Source organism: Ictalurus furcatus, chromosome 10, assembly GCF_023375685.1.
Source record: "Ictalurus furcatus strain D&B chromosome 10, Billie_1.0, whole genome shotgun sequence".
Lineage (NCBI taxonomy): Eukaryota > Metazoa > Chordata > Actinopteri > Siluriformes > Ictaluridae > Ictalurus > Ictalurus furcatus.
Window position 1 is genome coordinate 19,715,675 of NC_071264.1, and position 25,671 is coordinate 19,741,345.

Here is a 25,671-nt window from a genome sequence, read left to right on the forward strand (position 1 = left end):
GCTGGAGGGTGTTACGTTGTTATAGTCAGGCTTTAACACTGAATGACAAGAAACATAAATAACAGACTCAACTAGGCCTGTATTTCCATCCATCCATCCATCCATCTTCTATACTGCTTATCCTTATCCACACACAGGGCCCCTGACCCTAGAGGTGTGAGGCAAATGTACTAACCACTAAACCACCATGTGCCCCGCCTGTATTTCCTTACAGACAAAAATAAGAAATTAATTTGAATGTGTTTCTGAAGAACAGTGAGCTAACAGTGATGTTACCATAGCAACAATCATAGAAGAGTATTTATAGTGGAATTAGAGATTAAAAGTTAAAGTTACCTTTATAAAATGACACAGAACATGCTATAAGTGAGCATGCTTTTTTGTTGTTTAAAACATTTCCCATGCTGAATATTAAACTACCACCACCATGCTTTTTTCACTTCGGTAAAAGGTTCCTTGCAATACTCATAATACCATTTGACTAGCTGCATATATTGGTGCAGTAGGATTTCGTCCTCTACCTGAAGACAGCGATGCAGCGGCACTTTAGTCCAGCTCTCTCTCTCTCTCTCTCTCTCTCATCTCTACATCCGAACATTCTGCTCAAACAGATCAGCTTCCAAAGCTTCATGCTAACACTGCCATCAACACCATCGCGTTCCTCATCCCATAGATCGCTAACAAGCCGAGCCGAGACTCTGCTGTATCTCAGCATCATATAGCTGCAGTGCATTCTGGTCCTTAAAGTCCACTGTTTGCTTCAATGTCTCCACTACGTCTACGCTGGAACCTCACTTGAAAATGAAAAGGGAGTGACCATTCTCACTTGTGGTTGGGATCACTGATTTTTTTTCCTCCTATTAAATTCCATTGGAACTGTGCTAGCAATAACAATACCAGCGCCCCACTGTGACATCAGAGCGACACCCAATCACTAATTTCTCACAGGAATAATGACCAACAAACAAAACACATCACAAATATTTCATTATAAGCATAGGTAATGTGTTTCACGGTGAACTTTAAGTTTATCTTTACTAAAACACTTTAGCTTTGTGTAAAAGAGTTTAAACTCAAAATGCCACCTACGTAGTGAACTTTCTGGTGAATCAGACACAGCCGATAATCTGATTCTCTCTATTTTATTTGAACTCATTACAAGAGAGGAAAACAAACCTGGAGTGACATCATCGATGTTTCAACAAATTCACCTGCGGCAACATTGTTATAGTACAAAACCAGTTCTTGACACGAATCAGGAACATGTTGAGCCGTACACTCACTCTAAAGTCGTGAGCAGAGTCCTATAAGAAACCGAATGTGTAAATTGAGAAGCGGTTGTCGGGAGCCGTTCCACTTGAAATGAGTTTTTTGAGCAGGAAAGTGCTGACGAGGCAGAGCGATCATTTCAAGGCATTCATTATTACCTTTGTTATGTGGCTATATATATTTATGAGGTGCAGAAAGAACAGTGTGTTCACGGAGGATAATGCGATTTCACAAAGAGCTGTGCGCACTGATTTATTTTTATTTATTTCTCAAAATGAGGAATGCAGCAGGGAAATGGTGGACATCGGTGTCTTGGCTCGCTGTATGATGATAAACATAGATTTTAATCATGTTCCTGCATCAGCTTCCAGCTTCCTGTGTGTCAGAGAGGACTGCATTAAAGGTGCGCTCTGTAATGCTATACAGTGTTGTGCATAAGTATTCACCCCCCTACACACATATCCACCCCCTCCCCCTCAACCCGCCACCCTTAAACTATTCTATATTGCATAGTGTTATAGCCTGGAACATAAACGGGCTTCATTGGGAATTTATATTGTGAAGCTACAGAAATTAGCTTGGAATATTGCAGCAGGGAGAAGAACAATCACTACATTTTACAAAATTTCTTTACAAATAAAAAATATAAAAGTTGGGATTGCGTAAGTATCCCCCCTCCCACCAATTAGTAATGGTACAACAAGTTACCATCAGAAGTCACATAATTAGTTGAATGGAGTTGACCTGTGTCATGTGATCTCAATATAAATACACCTGTTCTTGGAAGAACCTAGAGTTTGTTAGAGAAAATACCTAAACAAAGCATCATGAAGACCAATAAGCTATCAAAACAATTCCATGACAAAGTATCAGAGTATGGTTATAAAAATCCTTTATTAAAAAAGAAAAGAAAAACCACCACTACTCTGCCTAGATGAGACAGTCCACCAAAAATCAATGAGAGGGTAAGAGGGGATTAATCAGAGAAACATGCAAGAGGACAAGGGCCATACTGAATATTATGCTACCACCACCATGCTTTACACTGGGGATTGTGTTTTTGTCAGATGTAATGCTTTGTAACAAGGCCAACATGTAAACTTTTTGCTAATTTTCTTAAATATTTTTAACAAAAGTTAAAAATAAAATGCTATTATCTTTCTAATTTTTGGTTAATTTCAAGCTTGTTTTATATCCATCCATCCATCTTCTATAACACTTATCTTACAGGGTCATGGGGGAACCTGGAGCCTATCCCAGGGAGCATGGGGCACAAGGTGTGGTGTACACCCTAGACAGGGTGCCAATCCATCACAGGGCACACTCACATACACATTCACACACTACAGATACTTTAGACACACCAATCAGCCTACCATGCATGTCTTTGGACTGGAGGAGGAAACCCCAGCAGCACAGAGAGAACATGCAAACGGCAGCAACACGCAAACAGCAGCAGAACCCCCAACCTTGGAGGTGTGAGGCAAATGTGCTAACCACTAAGCCACCGTGCACACTTGTTTTATTTATTTATTTTTTAATTAACCACACTACCTGCCATAATCTGGTGCTTAGAACTGCCCCTGTTTGTCAATACACAAAGAAGAAGTGGATTTAACAGAAGAATGTTATTGTGGAAAAGGTAAATCATACAGTATGTCACTGTTTTTTACGGTAATTTGTCAGTGTAATTTGACACTACAGCAGCAGAGGGCACTAAAAATACACACTGCTGCTTTAAATGCTGTTAATCATTTGGTAAAATGGAAAAGGCACAAATGTATCCTCATGATAAAAGGTTATAGCAGTCATCACACGTCTTTAATGTTTGGCCACCAAATCATCTTTGGTGATCATTTAGTGCTTGAAATAACTAAGTGTACATATAAAACATTGGACAAACAATTCTATGTCCCTCACTCCTCTTCTTCTTTCTCCTCTTTCTATTCTCTTGCTGTTGAGCACCAACAGTTTTTTCAGGATGGGAAGAAGGGATTATGTTAAGCCTGAACTCGGAGCCTCCAGGCCCTTATCTTGCCCAGAGCAGAGAGAGAGAGAAAGAGAGAGAGAGAGAGAGAGAGAGAGAGAAAGAAAGAGTGAGTGAGAGAGATGAAGGCTGAAGAGGAGGAGGAGGACACTGAGCACTGAAGCTTTTCCTGGACAGATTTGCTCGTCTCCATGTTTCACATGATGTATTGCAGCAAATTGCGTTGCACTGCCTGCTACCACAGAGATAGTTTCATTGTTTTATAACACGCACACACACACCACACACACACACACACACACACTTATTATATAACACACACTGCTCTGACACACTGATGTAATACCCACAACAGTGGCTTCATTCCCATGGAGGCTCCTCAATAGATTTATACTCAACATGTCTTCTTGTTAAAGCTGTTTGTACCAGTGTGTGTGTGTGTGTGTGTGTGTGTGTGTGTGTTAATTCAGTATGAGTTCATTACTTCTTTATTTATTTTTCCATTTATCCCAAACATAGTTGACAAGTCAAGACATGTTCCGTCTCTGAAGTTTGCTTTTGTAGTTGTGTGCTGAAGATGCATGGCTTAAAATTGATAAAAGCCTCACACAAAATCTTTTCAATAAATAAATAAATAAATAAATAAATAAATAAATAAATAAAATCATCATAAGCTTTCTTTAAACATAATTAAAGCTGTAATCTCGACGTTAAATACTTGATTGTGTAAAATAGCAGTGAGAGTGTATAGTGGATTAATACACCTTTTGTATTGTATCTTCAGTGAATAAATTAAGATTTAAGGCCCTTTCACACTGAGTGTGACGCGATAAAGTGAAGCAAATCGCAGGCGAAAGGTGCTTTCACACCGAACACGAAACACGATTGATCGCCATCGGCTAATTCACGCCTACACACTAGGTGGCACAACCCACTATTCAGCTGATCAGCCTATTGTCTTTGACAACTGACAAGAAGAATTGCTTAAATGTTGGCGCATAGCACCAGAAGGCAAACAAGCTGTTAAGAAGCACAGAAAAGATGTTTTTTTAGTCGCTGTGACTTTTATCAAAAAGTTCTCCGTTCTCAGACACCAGTGATAAAAAGAACTCAACATCCATTCTCTTCTCTCTTCTGGAAACCTCTTCTTCAGTGTTTACACTGGTTTTCAAAACAGCTATAGCGCCACCAATCTCACCCTTTTGTGCAACAGCAGCGGCTCCGTGCATGTGAGCTAAACCTCAGATCTAATTGGACGGCCCGTTTCATCGGGGAAGAAAATTCGACATACAGGTCGCAAAAAAAAAAAAATCTCGCTTTGTTGTGCCATGATCGATCCCACCTGGTGTGAATAGCTCCATAGGGATCTATTGTTTTGATTCAAGAGTGTCATCGCGTTGTACATTTGTGTCACTTAATCGCGCTTCATGTGAAAGGCCCTTTAAACTGCACACACCAGCCATATTTAAAATATAAGATATGAGAGAAGTTGTACGCATTTATTTTTGAACAATTTACACATTTTACCTTTAAAACAGCTATATGCAATTTTTAGCGCCCTCTGCTGACTGAAATGCAACAGCCCTTCTGTTTTCCCTCATCTGGTTGCAGCTGCATATAGCTCTGAATTTGCTTTTTGGGGAAAAGTGGTGGAGCTGAATAGCTTTTTTACAGTCGGGGTTTGTGGCTAATTTCAGGGTCTGAAAAATATAACCAGAAGCCTGAAGCGAAGAAACTAGTCAGATCTAGTGGTTAGCAACATATATGATTATTACAGGTGTAGAAACACTGCAGCTTTAAATCTGTGAGTCCTAACCCTTTACTCACTTTTACTCCAACTTCCTGCTGCAGCGTTCTCTTCATCTACATGATATTTAGAATTTTGAGCATATTAATAACAATTAATTATAATGAAATTATTCAAACTAAATTACACTTATTAATTATTAATGTATTAATAGTGTACAGAATATTCATTATCATTCCATTAATTTAGACAAATACTAATGCTAATAAACACTGCAGTATGGGTATCAGTTCAAAATGTCAGCCTTTACGTCTCAGTCATCATAAAACCTTTAGCTCCTGATTGGTCCGCTCCTGCTCTGGTGAGGCTCCACCCACGATCGCTATCTTTCAGGTGGAGGACATCCTGGATGGGGGTGTCAACCCATTGAGGGTGCAATCGCACACACATTCATACACTATGGACAATTTGGAAATTCCAATCAGCCTACAATGTCTTTGGACAGCGGGAGGAAACCAGAGTACCCAGAGGAAACTCCTGAAGCACAGGGAGAGCATACAAACTCCACACACTCAGGACAGAGGTGGGATTCGAAGCCAAACCCCGGAGGTGCGAGGCAAACATGCTAACCACTAAGCCACCATGCCCTCCAGTTTGTATACACTACTCAAGGTTTTGTTGTTGTTGTTTTACATATTTACAAAGTATTGATTCATATTCATGCTGCAACATGTTTTATGGTTCTATGCTCTTTCATACTCTAGTTTGCTACAATTGCACTAAGTTTCAGGGGAATGTTAAATTAGAACTTAAAACATACACCGGCCCCTGTAATAGGCAAAATATTGGATTTTTTTTTTTTTTTCTCAAATGAATCAGTCACATAGAGAACTCATTGAAACACAGTACAATACAAATAAATGTGCTATTTTTATCCCAGCCAGTGTCACTAGCTCTTTCCTCAGCAACCACAAACTCACACTCAGAGCTTAAAATACATTAATTTGAATGTAATGTAATGTTATCGCATTGAAATTCAGATTTATTTTGCACGCTGCAACATGTTGTATGTTGCTATTTTCTGCACCAATCTTACTGTTTTATATCCAATCATGATTTTGCCCGTAACTTTCTGCTATGTTTAGAAGGTTTCAGTGAAATCAGACATGATCTCATCTCAGTGTGGAGCAGGAACAAGGCCCCCTTGTCCACTTTCTGCCCCTTTCACTTGCCCTAATTACCCCAGTGTGGTGGGATTTAACCTCTAGGGAAACACCCAGCGTCTGCACAGTGAATGTTCCCATAATGCAAAGTGTTCTCATGGAGAAAAGAAACGAGCTCAGAGCAGCATGGGCTTTTATTTAGAGGGATTAATTACACCAAAAATAATAACTTCTTCCTCTTAGAAACAACAGAAAAGCAGACTAAAAGCTAGAAGAAAATCTTATTATTTGCAGCTAAACACGTGAATCTTGAGAATCCTGTTCTAACTTTATTTTAAAATGTTTTTGTCTCTTTTAATTATTTTGATTTTGTTCCTGTTATTTTAGTACAGATGTTGTATATTTCTGTTCTGTATTAAAATAATAATAATAATGATAATAACAATAATAACGATAATAATAATAATAATAATAATTTTTCATACATTTAAAATGCAGCTAAAAATGAAGTAAAAGTAAACAAAGAAAAAAGAAACTAGGAAAGTAATAGAAAATGCCTAAAATAATAGCAGTGACAGAAAAATATTAACAAATATATAATTAAAATGTGTAAAAAAAAAAATAAAAAAAATTACAATAATTAAAATATAAGAATGTAATGTGAAAGTAAAAATAACATGTATGTTAAGGTGAAAAATTTAAATAAATAATAAAATACAACAAACATTATTTCATTGTCAATAAATAAAATAAATGTTTGCTTGTTTGTTTGTTTGTTTAAACAAAGATTTAGTTAGCTTCAGATTCATTTGTTATTTTATTATTTATTTTTATTTAAATTATTGTTATTATATTTAGCAGCTTGCTTTTTTGTTTATTTGTTTGATTGTGTGTTTTTTATTACATTATGTTTAAAATGTGCATTACGTCCTGTGATGCCAGCTATTAACCGTAATTAAACGTTTCTGAACTTTTTTGTCGTTCTTGGTCCCTTTCCATTTCTCTTTCTTTTCTATCTTTCTTTATTGGTGGCTTATTTCATTGTTTGTTAATAAACTCTATCTGAGTTTGATACTTTAAAATAGATAAATAAAACTATAAATGAATAAATAAAGGAATGGGAGGTGTGTGTGATTTATAACACACTGCTTTTAGACAATCACACAGTCAGTGTTGTGTAATTTAATTTGTGTGTGTGTGTGTGTGTGTGTGCGTGTGTTTGTGTGTGTGTGTTTAAACTCCCTGACGGATGTGTTATATGATTTATTGGCTCACTTATGATTTATTCGTTCACTTTTTAAAATAAAAACACATCATTTTAACCTCAAACATCACTGAGATTACATCCTAAAACTTTACGAGGTGAAATATTTGACATTTTTACGAGGTTTTGTGAATTTACAACAGCAATAAACTACAAAGATGTTTTGTGTTTCATTAACATCATCAATAAAGTGAAAGCTTTATTAAACTCTCCACTGAGGATGTAATTGAAGTATTAAAAAGAATATATGAGATTCATTTCATCTTAAGCATATTGATTGTTGCAGTGTTAATGTGAAAGCAGGTAAAACATCAGATAATCATGGAGGTGAGTAAAGAGGTAACTGTCTGTGTGTGTGTGTGTGTGTGTGTGTGTGTGTGTGTGTGAGAGAGAGAGAGAGAGAGAGAGAGAGAGAGAGACAGAGAGAGAGAGAGAGAGAGAGAGATATTGGGTGGTGTGATGAAGCGTGGTTACTGTTACTGAATATTTTCCTAAAACAAGTGTCCGGCCGTACTAGTCGCTCTGAATGAACTGTTACTATAGAAACAATAACAAATTAGAACAAGCACATTAATATAAACCTGGGATTTCCAGCTGCACTCCCGTTTCTGCTGTTATAGAAAACAAATCAACACCTTCTGTTCAATCACAGTCCAAAATGGATCAGCGCTGTGGTGTAATACAGTGTAGAGAACGACACCGACACCGTGATGCTGAGTTTAATGCCTCACTGTAAGCAGATGTTTAAAAACTGTAATACTATCATGTTTTTGTGATGCATAATGCTAATACAATAGCGTGTCAGATATTCCGTGCCACTGGTTGCTGTGTGATATTTTACCGTCTGGAATGTGAAGCTCTACAAACAGTAAGCCATCATCTCCATGTTTGCACTGGGATTTCATTATCTGAGAAAACAGTCTCCCAGCTCAGATAAGAGTCCGGCTATAACTCTCAGGATCAGGTTTTATAATTCCCACATCTGTCTTCTGAAGCGTGAGACTGTGCTTTAATGTTTACATTTTATACAATGAAATGCAATAAGAAGCTGCAAAAACACTGAGATCTCCTTTGTTTGAGCAGATGTCCAAACTCATGGATGACATCTGAAAAGGTCAGACATCAAATCAGGAAATTTGCGTTTAGCCAAGATAACAAAATGCATTAACTACTGTTACAGCATGATGCTACACGAGGTCTTTTAACGAGACATAAATATTTTGGATTCTGATTGGTCAGAAGGTGACGAGTCATTTTCTGTAACCGCAGCTCTGACAGTAGTGCAGCTGCAAAATCACCGGTCTATATTAATGCTCTCTTTCAAATATGTTGTCAGGTAGGCATGGAGACAGAGAGTCAAAACAAGAGTCATAACCTGAGCAAGACAAGAACTAGGACACTGACGCACAAAACACAGAACACTCAACATACAAAAGAGACTTAGCGACTAGACGAAGGACTAACAGGACTTAAATAATGAGACGAATCAAGGAGAAAACACAGAACAGGTGAGTGTGACCAACAGGAGAGCAATAGCATGTGACAGGATCATGGGATCTGGTTGTAGTCTGATGGGGCTGATGGGAACTGAAGCCCAAGGTGGCCATATCATGGCCAAAACCAGCACTGATATAACATGTTATTGCATCTATAGTAACAGCTCATTCACAATGACTCAATATAGAAGGATTTTTCAAATGTGTTGATATGGTGAAGTTTTCTTGAATTAAGGCAGTGTTTATATAACATTCATGGAAGGAGTTTCAAGTTTTTCGACTTCAGGACAGAGGAGACACAGAAATCTGCTTTATTAATAGCCAGATAGAGAAAAAAGAGAGGCTGGTGATGGAACAACTATTTATAGCTGCTATAAAATAAGTAAGAACAGGAACTAACTTATTTCGCTGACGCTCCACGATATTAAATTTAACTATGTGGACTAAATATAACTAAATGGAGTTAAAAAAAAATATGTGCTGCTTTTTAAATTGCATTGGTAAGCTAATTCTTTAAATAAATAAGGGTTCTACTTGGGGTGGCATTGCTGGTTAGGACGTTTGCCTCACACCTCTGTGGTTGGGGGTTCGAATCCCACCTCCGTTCTGTGTACACGGAGCCTCTATGCTCTCCCTGTGCATCTGCAGCTCCTCAGGCACTCCACTTTCCTCCCCAAAGACATGCGTTGTAGGCTGATTGGCATGTCCAGATTGTCTGTAGTGTGTGAATGTGTGTGTGATTGTGGCCTGTAATGGATTGGCACTCCATCCAGGGTGTCCCCCGCCTGGTCCCCTCAGTTCCCTGGGATTGGCTGCAGGCTCCCTGTGACCCTGTGTAGGATAAGTGGTACAGAAAATGGATGGATGAGTTCTATGTGGAACCCTCTCTGATTTCTCTGAAAGGATCTTTTTAGGGTTTCTTCATAAGAATAAACCAAAGAATCCCTTGTGCTTCTATATTCAGTGATCCATACCTTGGTAAATGAGTGATATTGAGTAAATAAAAGTTATATTTAACTAGATGTGATGACACTGTGGATGCTGATGTTCTTTTACATTAAAAATGCTGACCAATGACTGACAGAGCACCTCAGAGGAGGTGGAGTCTAAAGCAGCAGATCCAAAATAGATCCCACGTTTGCGTAAATGAAAGATACACCATTTATTTTTTTCAGGATTTTTCACACTAACACTCTGGACCTATCTCACAGTCAATATGAGTTTTTGATGAGTAAATGAAGGTGAGACAGCTCTCGGCTGTGAGCTCATGTTATCTGTGTACTGAACATTTAAAGCACAATGTGACGTTTGAAGACGAGACACACGATACACGACTTTTCCATGAGCACTCAAGCTGAATGTGATGTAAAAGATCCTGCATTTTTAACCTGTCTGACCTCCCGTCTCTCCTTCACGTCTGTCTGTCTCACTCCCTCTCTTTCACACTCTCTCTCTCTCTCTCTCTCTCTCTCTCCTTGTTTAAGGTTTATGGTGCTCTGGTCCAGGTGGAATGGGGTTTTGGGGTTAAAAGCTCTTTTATTGCAGCGTTTCTGAAGCCAGCACAAAGAAACAAGAGAGCGAGTTTAAAAGATGAGAACATGAGATAAGAGCTTCAGTTCCTCCTGAAACATTTTCTATACTAACATACGACTGTAGAAAGAAAAGATGATAGATAGATCTTTTCTTTCTACAGTCGTATGTTAGTGTATATCTATCTATCTATCTATCTATCTATCTATCTATCTATCTAATAAACATATACTGTCTGTCTATTGTGAGAATGTACAGTTCATTTACACTCATACAGTATAAATATTTTAATTATAGTTACATAAGTATGCAACTTCTCTCTCTCTCTCTCTCTCTCTCTCTCTCTCTCTCTTTCACTTTTCTGTGTGTGTGTGTGTGTGTGTGTGTGTGTTCACGTGTGTGAGATGTGATCAAATGTCCCGGGTGATCCAGGACAATCTCGGTAAAATGGGACAGACGAAATTTTAAACCCCTGATGATGGCAGTGGTGAGAGGCGAAAGATGAACACACTCTCTCAGAGAGTTGCTCAGACTGTAACACACTCAGACATTAACACACTCTCTCAGAGAGTTGCTCAGACTGTAACACACTCAGACATTAACACACTCTCTCAGAGAGTTGCTCAGACTGTAACACACTCAGACATTAACACACTCTCTCAGAGAGTTGCTCAGACTGTAACACACTCAGACATTAACACACTCTCTCAGAGAGTTGCTCAGACTGTAACACACTCAGACATTAACACACTCTCTCAGAGAGTTGCTCAGACATTAACACACTTGCTCACATATTAAAGCATTCGCTCACTTAGTAACACACTCACTGAGACTGTAACACACACTCAGATTATAACTGCTAAAATTACACACTTGCTAAAAGTGTAACACTCTCACTAAGAGAGTAACACTTTCAAACTGTAACACACTCAGAGTGTAACACACTTTGCTCAGCCTAACAAACTCACTGAGAGTGTAACACACTTTGCTCAGCCTAACACACTCACTGAGAGTGTAACACACTTTGCTCAGCCTAACACACTCAATGAGAGTGTAACACACTTTGCTCAGCCTAACACACTCAATGAGAGTGTAACACACTTTGCTCAGCCTAACAAACTCACTGAGAGTGTAACACACTTTGCTCAGCCTAACACACTCAATGAGAGTGTAACACACTTTGCTCAGCCTAACAAACTCACTGAGAGTGTAACACACTTTGCTCAGCCTAACACACTCACTGAGACTGTAACACAATTGCACAAGGACAGAAAGAATGAAAGAAAGAATATTTAAAGTCCAACTCTGTTATATGAAGCAGATATTTTCAGGCACTAATCATCATCAGCTTCCAGCTTTAACACACTTCATAAATCTCACTCCTACACACACACACACACACACACACACACACACACACACACACACACACACCCTGCTGTAGAATAAAATGATGAAGTGTCAGTGTCACACTGGAACGTCTTCACACACTTCTCCAAACACTCGTCTGCATTTTTTCATCCCACATTTCGTCCAGCGCCGAGTTTTCTGTGCCTAAACGTGTGTGTGTGTGTGTGTGTGTGTGTGTGTGTGTGTGTGTGTGTCTTGGTTAATGTCGTCTCATCACATACACTCACTTGTTTTTGATGGATGATTTGTGAGTGAAACAGACACATTACTGAGAGAAAGAAACAACAGAATGAGATTAAACAGATCTGTGTGTGAGTTCAGTGTGAGAAAGTGAAAAAAGGGGAAATTTTGGCGTTGTTCCTCAGAGTCTCTGTGTAAACATTACAGTGTTCTCCCATGACCTGTCTCACTATTCTCAGTGTTCTCACTCGTCTCACTCTTCTCACTGTTCTCAGTGTTCTCACTCGTCTCACTCTTCTCACTGTTCTCAGTCGTCTCACTCTTCTCACTCGTCACACTGTTCTCAGTCGTCACACTCTTCTCACTCGTCTCTCTCTTCTCACTCGTCTCTCTCTTCTCACTCGTCTCACTCTTCTCACTCGTCTCACTCTTCTCACTCGTCACACTGTTCTCAGTCGTCACACTGTTCTCACTCGTCTCTCTCTTCTCACTCATCTCTCTCTTCTCACTCGTCTCACTCTTCTCACTCGTCTCTCTCTTCTCACTCGTCTCACTCTTCTCACTCATCTCACTCTTCTCACTCATCTCACTCGCCACACTGTTCTCACTCGTCTCACTCTTCTCACTCGTCACACTGTTCTCACTCGTCTCACTCTTCACTCGTCTCACTGTTATCACTCATTTCATACTTCTCATCGTTCTCACTGTTCTCACTCGTCTTACTCGTCTCAATCTTCTCACTAGTCTCTCTGTTCTCACTCGTCTCACAATTCTCACTGTTCTCACTCGTCTCACTCTTCTCATCTCTTTTACTTGGCTCCTCATTTTCACCTTGGCTCATCTGTTCATGTCAAAATCATCTATTTAAATCAAACGTGCAACAATAATAAAAATGTATTTTCTAAATAAATATCTTCATCAGGTAGCAGTGAGTTCTTTTTATTTCATTGTGTGATTGTTTTTGCCTTTTATAATTACACTGTGGAAGGAAAGAAAGAAACACAAATAATATGTGTTTTTTTTTTTTTTCTTCTTCAGTTTGTTCTAATTTTTTGCATGTATAGAATACGTATGTATTGGAATTCAGTGCTGTTAATATTAGCACCCTTGGAATTCCAGTAGTCCAGTCAAAATAGTGGACAGGAACTAAGTGCTGCATAATAAAAAGTTTAAAATCATAATAAGCAGCATTCCTTTGTAATAAACATTAACACTTTTATATGTTTTTTTTAAAAATATATTTTATATATTTTATATATTTTATGTGTTACCACAATACAGGCTCTCTCTCTCACACACACAGCTGTGAATGAGTCTAATTAACCAGGCTGATGTTAATTATTTTGTGAATTATTATTAATAATCATTCGATCTATTGTCAATTTCCACAACAACTTCAGCAGCAGAGAAGGGCTGTGTTAAACATGATGAAGAACTACAGGTCAAGTTAAAGTGTTTAAACAGACACGGTCCTTGAGTAGTGTCCCGTTCCTGAAAATAATCAACAGGACTGCGAGACTCATGATCAGGACAAACAGCATAAAATTTGGACTTTTCTACAAGAAAAACTGGACATTGATCCAAAAGGATGTGGAGCTCCACTCTCAGTAAAAAAAAAAGGTAAAATCTAGAACCAATAATAGTTTGTCCTGTCTTTTCTTACTGAGATAATATGTGTGTCCCTTTCCTAAAAGATGCAGTGCCTGTGTGGTCCCAGGATTTTTAATATTTGAATACAGTTGTTTGTACAGATGCCTGTGGTACTTTCAGTTGTTTGGGAATTGCTCCTAAGGAGGAAGAGAATTTGTGGAGGTCATCAATGATTTTTTTCTAGGGGTATGTGTCTCAACCTCCCTAGTTCAGTAGTCAGGGCACTGATCAGGGAGTCGGCCATTTTAAGGGCTGTCTCAATCACAAAATTTTTCCAGTGCTCTGGAATGTTTGCTCCCTAAAAAATCCCACAGTGCACCCCAAAAAACAGGCAGCATTGATGCTTACTGGGTTCCCTTACTGGAAATGATGTCATATTTTCTGAAGCCTCTCAGCTCAAAACAAAATGGGGGACGAATTCTCAGCCAACTTCATCTACAAATGTAAGTAGCTTGTTATAGTTGTAGCTCTCAAATAATTACATATGTCAGCATTTATCTGACGGTTTAAATGTACGCTTTGTTTGAGTCTAACGACTTTTAAAAATATTTAGCTTAGCTAGCATACAATCCTGCTTCAAGTACCATGACAGAAACGTGTGTGATTAAGCTAACACGTGTATATGACATATCGGTCCTGCCTGTTGTTGATAAATTCCAGTGGTGACATTTTACAACACGAGTACGTAGTCATGATGCCGGAGTCATCAGGGTCCCAATGTGTAATGAGCCAGGGTCTTTACCAGTGCTCGAACTCATGTACATGATATACTGATTCACGACCTAGGGAGCTGATTGAGACGCACCCTAAGTCTTGGGTGAGTTACCACAGCTGCACTCCCAATTACCTCCTAATTATGACAACAGGCCAATCAGAAGCTACGAAATGTCATTACACCAATTTCTGTAATCTTCCAGAATGTTTAAAGAGGCCATCAAATTGGTATGTGTAAACTTTTGACTCACTGAAATTCTGATATAGTGACTTAAAGCTAGAATTAATCTCGATTGTTTGATGTAAACATACATACTTTAAATAAACATATGATTGTCTGATGTAAACAAAGAAATGCCAAAAGAAATGTAACGAACGCCCTCATGTTTCATACCTTAAATAGTAACCCAGGTCGAGTATTTGATTGAAAGAAAAAGAAGGAAAACGTTTTTAAATATTATTTTTAATAATAATTTATCTAAAAAAAAAACAACAACATTATTTCTACCACAAGGTCTGACTGATCCCATGAAACAGCAACCTTTCTGAACCTCAGCTGTTCAGTCAGTAAGAACCCACTGCTCTGGTCATGTATCAGTGAAGAACAGTGGAATCTTCACTCAGACGTTCAGAGCCTGTGTTCTCCCTCGGTTCTCTCTGAGATACACCGCTGTAATTGCTTTCAGAGAGAAAAGCTGAGCTCGCTTGGCGTGGATGAGGTTTGGGATTATGACTCTGGTAATTGACTTGGAAAGAAACTCTCAGTCACGTACGCGTTCTGGAGCACAAGTACCTGAGGGCCAGTGTGGAGGGCCGGAGTGCAGATTAGGACGAGGCCGTGGTGAACGCCATTAAACCCCGATGGCTCTCATGTTCTCCTTTGAGAGAAAAACATTAAATGAGATAAAATTGCTCTGGTTTTTAGTCTGCTGGGATAAAACTCAGCCACACTGAACAATTTATTACGACTTTTATTTAACGATGAACTGAGAACAGAGCACATCGAACAGATTTCAACGGGGATTTATTATATATTTTATAACTTTCACTTGTGTCTGAAAGCAGTTATTATACAGCTTAACCGAAGGAAGACTTCACAATAGCTTTATACGTGCGAAAATAAATAATTGAAATACACCTTTAAATGTCAGTAAATGCTTTGAATATTAAGTATTGTTTTTTTTGTTTGTTTGTTTTTGTTTTTATTTATGCAGTATTTAAGCACAATTGTAGAACATGATAATAAATGAACCTCTTAAACTCTTGAACTTGTCTCATGTATCAAATCTGGATTTTCATTGCATCAATCGAATCTAACCAGTTATTAATGACTAAAGTTTAGCTTGCAGCTAAAAAAAAAGTGTTCATTTTTTTAAAAACATATCAAATTTACTTAACCATTCATATTTTTTTCCGTATTTAGGCTAGCCACATGCCATACATCGTTTGAAAGGTTTTGATGAGTAGTTTACATTTACACCTACACTTCCACCCCTCAAGCTCACATATGGAAGTTAAAGCCCGACACTTATACCCACATACTGTACTTTGAGCACTTACGAGTACATGCACAATGTTCTATGAAGCTTTTATTTTTACACATGTCCTTGGACTACATTATTTTCAGTGGTTGTGCCACATAATTCAAAGTTAACTCTCGAGAAAGCTTTCAATTTCTGTTTAGCTAAAGCTCTTCATAAGATGTTCACATCGGTATAGAAATGTCACTGAATGGTCACTATTCCAGCCAGCACAACCAGACTGAAACCACATACCTAGAAGGAAAACATGCATGTGGTCTTTTTGTCCATCCTACCCTGATTTTTATATTGAATATGTCATCAAGACTTCAAAAAATGATTAAGAAATGAATCACAACAGTGACTAAGATCAGCCCAAATCCATTTTAGAAAACTTTTCTTGAGGAGGTGATATGGTTTTCTTGTGATATTGACACAACAAAAGTTGTTTTCTCATGATCACGACTTAATGTTTTTGTGTACTTGACATAACGTTGTTTTTATTGTTCTGGAGGCAACAAAGACTTAGTATAATCACTCAGCATCATGGATGAACACATTCATTTTTACTTTGATCAGGGACTCAAGCTGTAATAGCTCTATGTCTGTTATTGACTGACAAATTCCACATTAGTGTCTGATATTTGAGAAGGGGGCACGCCTCTCTCTTATAGCGGAAATGAAGTCCATCTCTACAGCAGGCAATTATTAGATTAATGATGGCGATGGCGAAGACATCAATGTGCTTGCAACACCAGTCCCATTCACGTGGTGCAAGATTTTCCTGCAATAAAATGATGTCGTGAGAAAACAGCTTTTTGTCATGTCGAGATCATGAGAAAATGAATTTTAGAGCACAAGAAAACAACTTTAGTTATGTGGAGATCATGAGAAAATGAAAGTCGGGATCACGAGAAAACAAGAAAGAAAGAAAATGAACAATGCATGGAAGCTTAGGACTTCTGTACATTTTTGACATTTACCTTGTTAAGGTTTTTGTGATGTTTTATCATCTTGCGTGGTGACACAGTAGGTAGTGTTGTCTCCTCACATCTCCAGACTTCCCAGTTCAGTCTGTGTGGAGTTTCACATCTTTTCCTCTATCCGTGTGGGTTTCCTCTGGGTTCTCCTGTTTCCTTCCATCTCACAAATACATGCAGATAGGTGGACTGGGTAAGATATATTGCCCCTACGTGTGAATGTATGTATGTGGGGACCTGCATTGGGTGTGATGGTGTCCCATCCAGACTGTATTCCTGCCCCATGCTCAGCGTTCCTAGTGTAGACTCCAGATCCACCAAGATCCTGATCAAGAGAAAGCGCTTACTAAAGATGAATGAATAAAGGAACATTAGAGCACTTTAAGCTGCAGTGCAATTAGATGAAAAGTGGTACAGAAATTTATAAGAAAGTGATTAGAAGTCTTTTTTTTTGTTCCTGCTGGCTCTCTAATTACAGCTGTAAAGTTGGACTTGGTCTTTGGTGTTTTTTTCCCATCAGGGCCATGTCGTTAGTGGAAGCCTTCCACCGTTACACAGTCAGAAATGTGAAGTTAAATTATAATGAGACAGCAGCAGTGGTCCGATCTCAGCACCCACACAGGGTCAGACACGGGTGAACACACACATCTCCACCTCATCAGACACCCACCCACACACACACACACACACACACACTCATTCTCAAAGCACAAATTCATCTAAACGCCTCACTTACACACTAAAATGTCTCCTCATGTCCGAGTTGGAACTGATGTAGAAAACATGATCAATTCTACACTAATTCATTTAAATTCTAAACAGTGTAAAATATTTATAGATGTGTGCGTGAGTGTATATTAAACATCGATTAAAAATGTTGTAAAGTTTCAATGTAAAAAAACAGGATGTAAATGAAATAAAACTCTCAAACAGCAGCTGAACTCATTCTTCTGAGAAGGTCCTAATGGGTGTGGCCTGTTATTCTAATAAGCAGCTTGACTGACAGCCCTTTGTCTGAGACGCTGCCTACATTTCATTTGCTAGGTTAATTTTTAGCTGCCAGATTAGCTTTCATTTACTATTTTGGCTTTCTCTTGCTAAGTTAGGTTGCAATGAAAAGTTAAGCTTTTAGCCGATAGGTTACTTTCATTTTCTAGGTTAGCTTTCAGCCACTACATTAGGGTTCAGTCACTAGGTTAGCTTTTTGTCTCTAGATTAGCTTTCATTCTCTAGGTTAGCTTTCTCTTGCTAGGGTAGCTTTCACCCACAAGGTTAGCTTTCATCTACAAGGTTAGCTTTCAGCTGCTATGTAAGCTTTCAGTCATTAGATAACTTTCTCTCACTAGGTTAGCTTTTATTCACTAGGTTAGCTTTTACTCGCTAAGTTAAGTTTCTCTTGTTATTGCTTAGCTTTCATTCATGTGTGTATTACCCAAAATGCACTGCGAGCAGTTAGTCAGTTTATAACTGTACCATTCAGACGAGTGTGTAATGAAATATAGTGCTGCAAAAGTGAGTCCTGAAACCCGGAGTTAGCATTTTAACACTTCTGGTTCCATCGTCCTGAAGTCAATGGGTTTTTTGAATGGGTTTGTGGTTAAATGCCTGAAATAAGGTCTGTGGTTAACACAAGCTCAAGATATTTCCACGTTTTATTCTATTACATAAAATACATCAGTAATACCCCTCTCATGATTTTTTAAAGCTTTTACGTGTCTTGAAAAAGGCGGTTGCTAACAAGTGGGACTACAGAGGTTGTCAGGGACATTAAACGCCATCACACCGAACAGGAAAACTCATCTATCTACTACAGCCTCGTTATGTTTATTCTCACACTCTTACAAACTACTCCAAATCAAACTTTCCAACTTGTAGATTTATCAATTTATAGTATTTTCCAATTGTAGACTTTTCAAATTGAAAAGTATTTTCAAATTGTAGTGCTATAAAAGCTATCGGAAGCTTAATGGTGGTGATACTGAAGTCCGTAGTGTAGTTCATGTATAGAGTAACATTGTCTTACTTCTGGCGACTGTATTTTGGCTTCAAAATTCATAAAAGTTGTGTTCATTTGTGAAGATTATCCTGATGAACTAAACATGTAAGAATCATAAACTTTTTTGGTCACAGAGCTTATTTTCTGCAATAATCCCAAACTCCTATAGGAAAACTCCTATTGGCTTTTTGTCAAGGAAAACAGGGTGATGCTAACCAGGCATCAGGATTGGACTACAAAAATACATCATCCCTGCAGCACTCTATGAGGTGTAAAGGTATACTCAGTTTTTTGGAACTCAGAGCTCAAGGTCACATGTTTCCTCTCTTTTAGCTCATCTTTGTCACAAACTGTGTACTCTTTTAAGCTTTCTTTAATTATTGTTATTAAGTGTTAGAATGAAGTTGAGTGTTTGGGAAGCAGATGTGTGGTTCAGCTTCATATCATGTAAAAAAAAAAAAAAAAAAAAAAACCACAGACAAATCAAAAGCATGTGTTACATTCATTCCATCTGTGTGTTTTTCCACAGTGGGATTTTATTCTTTCAGCACATACACTGATATTTATTATCATTAAAACTATTATAAAGTTATTTTATCATTTTCTTTACTTTAGCTTTTCTCTGGCGAAACATTGTTACAATCCATTAGGAAAAAAAAAAACTCTAATGGTATCAATCATGTAATGGAAATTAGTTTAATGGTTTCCATTAGAGATTGTCTGATAACTATTAAACACCACTAGGCCTTCTTTCATGGATAACTGTTCACCAATTAGAATAAAAAGAAACCATTACAATAAACCATCAAGAACCTATTTAGGAGCAACACGCTCTATTAAACAACCATTACAGACCATCAGAAACACATTACCATTACAAATTTCTAGTGGATCTTAATGAAAGAATGTTCTAATTCTGCTGTTGTTTAATAGCATTCAGAAAATCTCAACAGGAACCTGATGGAAACCATTACAACTTTTTTCTAATGGTCTTAGTTGACTAGCAACATCAATCATCTGGCTTTAAATACTTTTAAAGTATTTAAGCAGCGAGTGTGTAGTGTTGCATCTAAAGGCATGAACTCACAAGTTTAACATAAACACAGGATGAACACACGATCACTCTAAATAATGATCAGTTCAGGTTAGGAGAGGGGGCAGGGTCAGTCAGAGTGAGGGGCGGGGCTAGCACTTCAAGGCACTACAGTCATATCAAATACAATATACTACACATTTTACATGAGATGAGGGCACGACCCGAGGCTTTGTCATATAACAAGAGTATTTGTGCTCATTTCAAGTTTACACACATACACACACACCCCAGTCTGACCTTTTTACTGACATCAGATTTATGGTAGTGAGTGATTTTTAAGAGCCGACTGCACTTTAACGGTCCTGCGTGGACAAATTCTACATTTAAAACCCAGTTTAATGCGTCCCAAAGAAACGTCTTCATAAATCAGATAAATCAAACAGCCAAAGAAAAAAGACACCAAGATGCAAGTGGTGTGCATTTTAATTTAAATAATGTTTTTTTTTCTGAAATCCTGCACTGCTGATGTGCAATTAATCATGTAACAAATAAAAATACATTTTATTTAGATAGAAATGTCAATTTTGACATGAAAATTAATGAAAGTAGGAAATTATGATAAAGCATTTCACAAAATAGCTTTTAATGATTAAATAATAACTATAGAAATATAATTACAACTAGAAAAATGTGATAAAATCCATTAGAAGACCCTCTACTCAGTCAAAATCACAAAATGACAAATAGCCCAGGCTAAACAAGTATTTTTAAAAATAGTTATTGATTCATGTAAACGGTAATGATCTCATCTCATCATCCAATCAACAGTAAACATTTATTTCTAAAGAATTTAGATTTGATCAGGATATTTTGAGGCAAAAACATCATAACCTGTGTAGGAAATGAACCCTGAATCCACCACACGTTCGATTTATTTTTGAAGAAACCCTGTTGGCTTTAAGATGGAGTAAATAAAGACGAATGAGCGAATGAGGCAGAGAATAAAGAACCTGGAGAGTTTTGTGAAGGAATTTAAGCACTAATTATCAGTAAATGAGCAGCAGGTAAACACAGCACGGTGGTACTAAAGAGTCTGTAAATATTTAGGCTGTGAAGTGCACTTGGCTGAGGGGGCAGGGGGCATTTTTTTCACAACAGTTCTCCTTCTCACCATAACGACCTGTCAGAAGCACTTCCTTTACAAAAACATGTCCATCTCTTAACGTGAAGGGCGCCTCCCTTTTAAAAAAGTTTTAAACAGGGCAAGAGGGGTGAAAGGTCAAAGGGTAAATGGTGCTCTTACAATTGATGACAAGTTGGAGAGCTTGGGAACGAAAAAGAGAAACACAGAGGTCAGGTGTAGAAATAAAGAAATAAAGGCATATAAATACATATATATATATATATATATATATATATATATATATATATATATATATATATATATATATATATATATATATATATATATATATATATACAAGAGTTTAATATAAACTGTTCTTTTTTATTTCATGGGCGAGTAAATAATTTGATATAAATATTTTATTTGTATTTTTCTGGTAAACAATATAATGTATAATTTATAATAATACTTAATTATTAAGAATAAAGTATTGGTAATTATTACTTACAATATTTCAATGATTAATAATTTAATTAATAAAATAATTACTTTATTTGGAATTATAAAAGTTTTATCTGAATTTAAAATCTTAAAATAATGATTCTAATTTAAATCATTCATGAAATTATTATATATTGATACACTGTTATTAATAATTAATATATTTTTATTCCAGTATATTAATAGTTAATGATTTAATGAATGAATGAATGAATATTTATAGTATTTATTTATTTAAGTATAATTTATTGCATAAGGTTTTAGAAAAAGTTAAAGTTAATAAAACTAACAGTATAATAAACATAATTTATATAAAAAATATTTTACATTTTTAATTATCTGAATGTTACACAATGTCAGATACAGTGTGTGTGTGTGTGTGTGTGTGTGTGTGTGTGTGTGTGTGTGTGTGTGTGCGCGCGCGCACTCTCAGAGAACATGGAAAAATGATAAAAGATTCACAAAATGTAGAAAATGTCCGAACGTTTTTCTTTGCTGACCTCATTCTGACTCCCGCATGTCATCAGTCACTTACACTGAGACTGCACACTGGCCAAAACATCATCAATAACACACACACACACACACACACACACACACACACGCACACACACACACACACACATTCACACACAGAGAGAGAGATAGAGAGAGAGACTCAATTTCTCTCAAGTTCCATTTCTGGAGCTATTTTTAAGAGTTATAATTTCAGAGAGAAAGACACATTAATCACTGCTGTTACACACACACACACACACACACGTTTGGAGAATCAGAATCATTTCAGAATCTGGGTTTATATCTCTGTGTAAAATCTGTCTCCATAGTAATAAAACTTTTTACACAATAATTTTGACCTTATGAGGATGCTTTTCTTGACCTCATGAAGAATATATATATATATATATATATATATATATATATATATATATATATATATATATCCCTTTTTATCCACAAAATGTCCAGCAAAAAGATATTAAGTTCGGTACTGAGGTTATGGGTTAGGTGTAGGCATAATATTACATTAACTCATTGGGCTTATATTTTTTTATCTGAATCAATCAGCTCCGTTCTGTTCTTTTATACAAATTTTTAAAATGTAAACAAAAAATAAATAGGAAAGACAGAAAAGACTTTTTCTCAGTCAAGCTGTCAATGGATAAAGGTGAAATGTGAAAAAGAGAGATAGAAGTGTGTGTTTTTAATAAATTATGATGTAGGGGACGCTAATAATAAACCTGGACACAGAGGAACTCCTGCACTGTTTGGGCAGAAAGTTTTTTCTCAATTTTATTTCCAAAATTGACATCAAACATCACCATGATAAAACAATGACACTGAATGAACATTAAATGTTAAATCTCTCAGTTACACTGATGTGTCATTTCTTTTCCTACTTTTCCCCCAAATCACTTTTATGTCATCTTCAAGATTTTCACATGACTGTTGCTGAAACACAGATTCATTCTGTTCATCCGTATCGACAGGATCGACTCCACCCACGTAGTTTAGGAAATCTGAAGTAAAACTTCCTCTTTGCTCTTAGAGAGGACCTTTTAGTGCCACTTAAGGCACTGGAGGTAAGATAAGATTCTTTCTGAATTCAGCCCCAAGAGAGAGCGGCTATGTCTGTAATTACTCATTCACTCACCGGTTCACTATTCACTATTCTGTATAGTGCACTATGTAGGGCGCAGCAATGAGGGACTGAATACACACACTTTACTGAGAACTACAGACAAACATCATGACCTGCTATTACATAAACGATGTTACAAATGTTAAATATTGCTACAATGTTACAATTAGCTACATATGCTACAAATTATGTTACAAATTGCTACAAACTTTACAAATGATGATACAAATTGCTACAAATGTTCCACATTATGTTATACACCAATCAGCTATGGCATTAAAACCACTGAGAGATGAAGGGAATAACATTGAATTATCTTGTTACACTGGCACCTGTCAAGGGTAGTTAACTTCTTTTATATGTTCCTCGTTCAAGTTGTAAATCTTAGGGAGATCGGGCTTTTTCTGTTGCTGCCCCTAAGCTCCAGAACAGTATAAATTACATCAGGGCCTCTCCAACACTGAGCGTTTTTAATGTTAGTCTTAAGACTTATTTTTATTCTTTAGCTTTTGATTAATTTAAATGTACTGTTGTTATTGTTATCTTTGTGGACATTGTCTCTGGATACTATATTTCTTATTGTAAAGCACTTTGGGTCAGCTTTTATTGTGTTAAATGTGCTCTATATATAAAGTTTGACTTGACTTGACTGACAAGTGAAGTGAATAACATTGATTGTCCAGTTACAGTGGCACCTGTCAAGGGGTGGGATATATTAGGCAGCAAGTGAACAGTCAGTTCTTGAAATTGATTTGTTGGAAGCAGGAAAAATGGGCAAGCATAAGGATCTGAGCCACTTTGACAAGGGCCAAATTGTAATGGCTATACAACTGGGTCCGAGCATCTCCAAAATGGCTGGTATTGTAGGGTGTTCCCGGTATGCAGTGGTTAATGCCTACCAAAAGTGGTCAAAGGAAGGATAACCAATGAACCAGCAACAGGGTCATGGGCACCCAAGGCTCATGTACGTGGGGAGCAAAGGCTAGCCCATTTGGTCCAATCCCACAGAAGAGCTACTGTAGCACAGATTGCTGAAAAACTTCATGCTGACTATGAGGGAAAGGTGTCAGAACACACAGTGCATCACAGCTTGCTGCATATGGGGCTGCATAGCTGCAGTCTGGTCTGAGTGCCCATGCTGACCCCCGTCCTGTCTGATGAATCACATCATGTGGATGGCTAAGTGGAAACCTTGGGTCCTGGCATTCATGTGGATGTTACTTTGATACGTACCACCTATCAAAACATTGTTGCAGACCAAGTACACCCCTTCATGGCAATTCCCTAATGGCAGTGGCCTCTTTAAGCAGGATAATGCACCCTGTAACACTGCAGAAATTGTTCAGGAATGGTTTGAGCAACTGACAAAGAGTTTAAGGTGTTGATTTGTCCTCCAAATTCCCCAGATCTCAATCTGATCTAGCATCTGTGGGATGTGCTGGACAAACAAGTCCGATCCATGTCCATGGAGTCCCCACCTCACATCTTACAGGACTTAAAGGATCTGCTGCTAACGTCTTGGTGCCAGATACCACAGCACACCTTCAGAGGTCTTGTGGAGTAGATGGAATTTCCAAATGTTAAAACAGACATGAGCTCACTTTATTCTTCTTTTAATCCACATTTCAGGATTTTGTCTTCAGCCTTTGAGAGTAGCAGTAATGTGATATTCCTGATAACCTTTTCACCTCTCGAGCCTCGAGGCCCTGATGTCAGAGAGCATGTAAATGTGTTTTATGGCTTCATAAAGCTTTGAGGAGGTTGAGACATAAACCCAGCTTCCCTGCAGCCTTTTATTACACGACGAGCCACATGTTTAAAACTCTTAAACGCTGCGACAGTAAAAGCAGGGGCGCAGTAATGCACCGACCCACCGCAACAAACCAACACCGCTCATAAATACTGCTCTCATAAAACCGGGTCGGGTTTCAGAGCCACTCGCTCTCACTAACCTCAGCTCAGCCATTGTTCAGTTTTTCACATTCATATGAGCTTTATTAGCATGAACACGCCAATATACAATAATATACATTTAAAAAAATAATAATAAATAAAAAAAACTTTAACCTGGTGAAGAGTTGAATACAGGAAAGCTAAAATACTGAAAACTGAAACTTCTGCTGGAGGAGAAAAAAATTAAATCAATTTTATAGGAAAATACTTTAAAAACATCAACTACTAGGAACTATAGGCTAGTGAAAAAAAATAATAAATGTAAAAAAATACAAATCACATACAAAAACATTAATATCAATAACAGTTCAATAAATGATTAATAGTGTTTTGTTTAAGTAGAGATTTGGAATATTTTTATTATACTACATTTAATATATTATAAATCCTCTGAAAACAATCATTTGTGTACCTGAAATGACTACTAGTAGTAGTGTTAGTAATAGTAGCAGTAGTAGTAATAGTAGTAGTAATAGTAGTAGTAGTAGTAGTAGTAGCAGTAGTAGT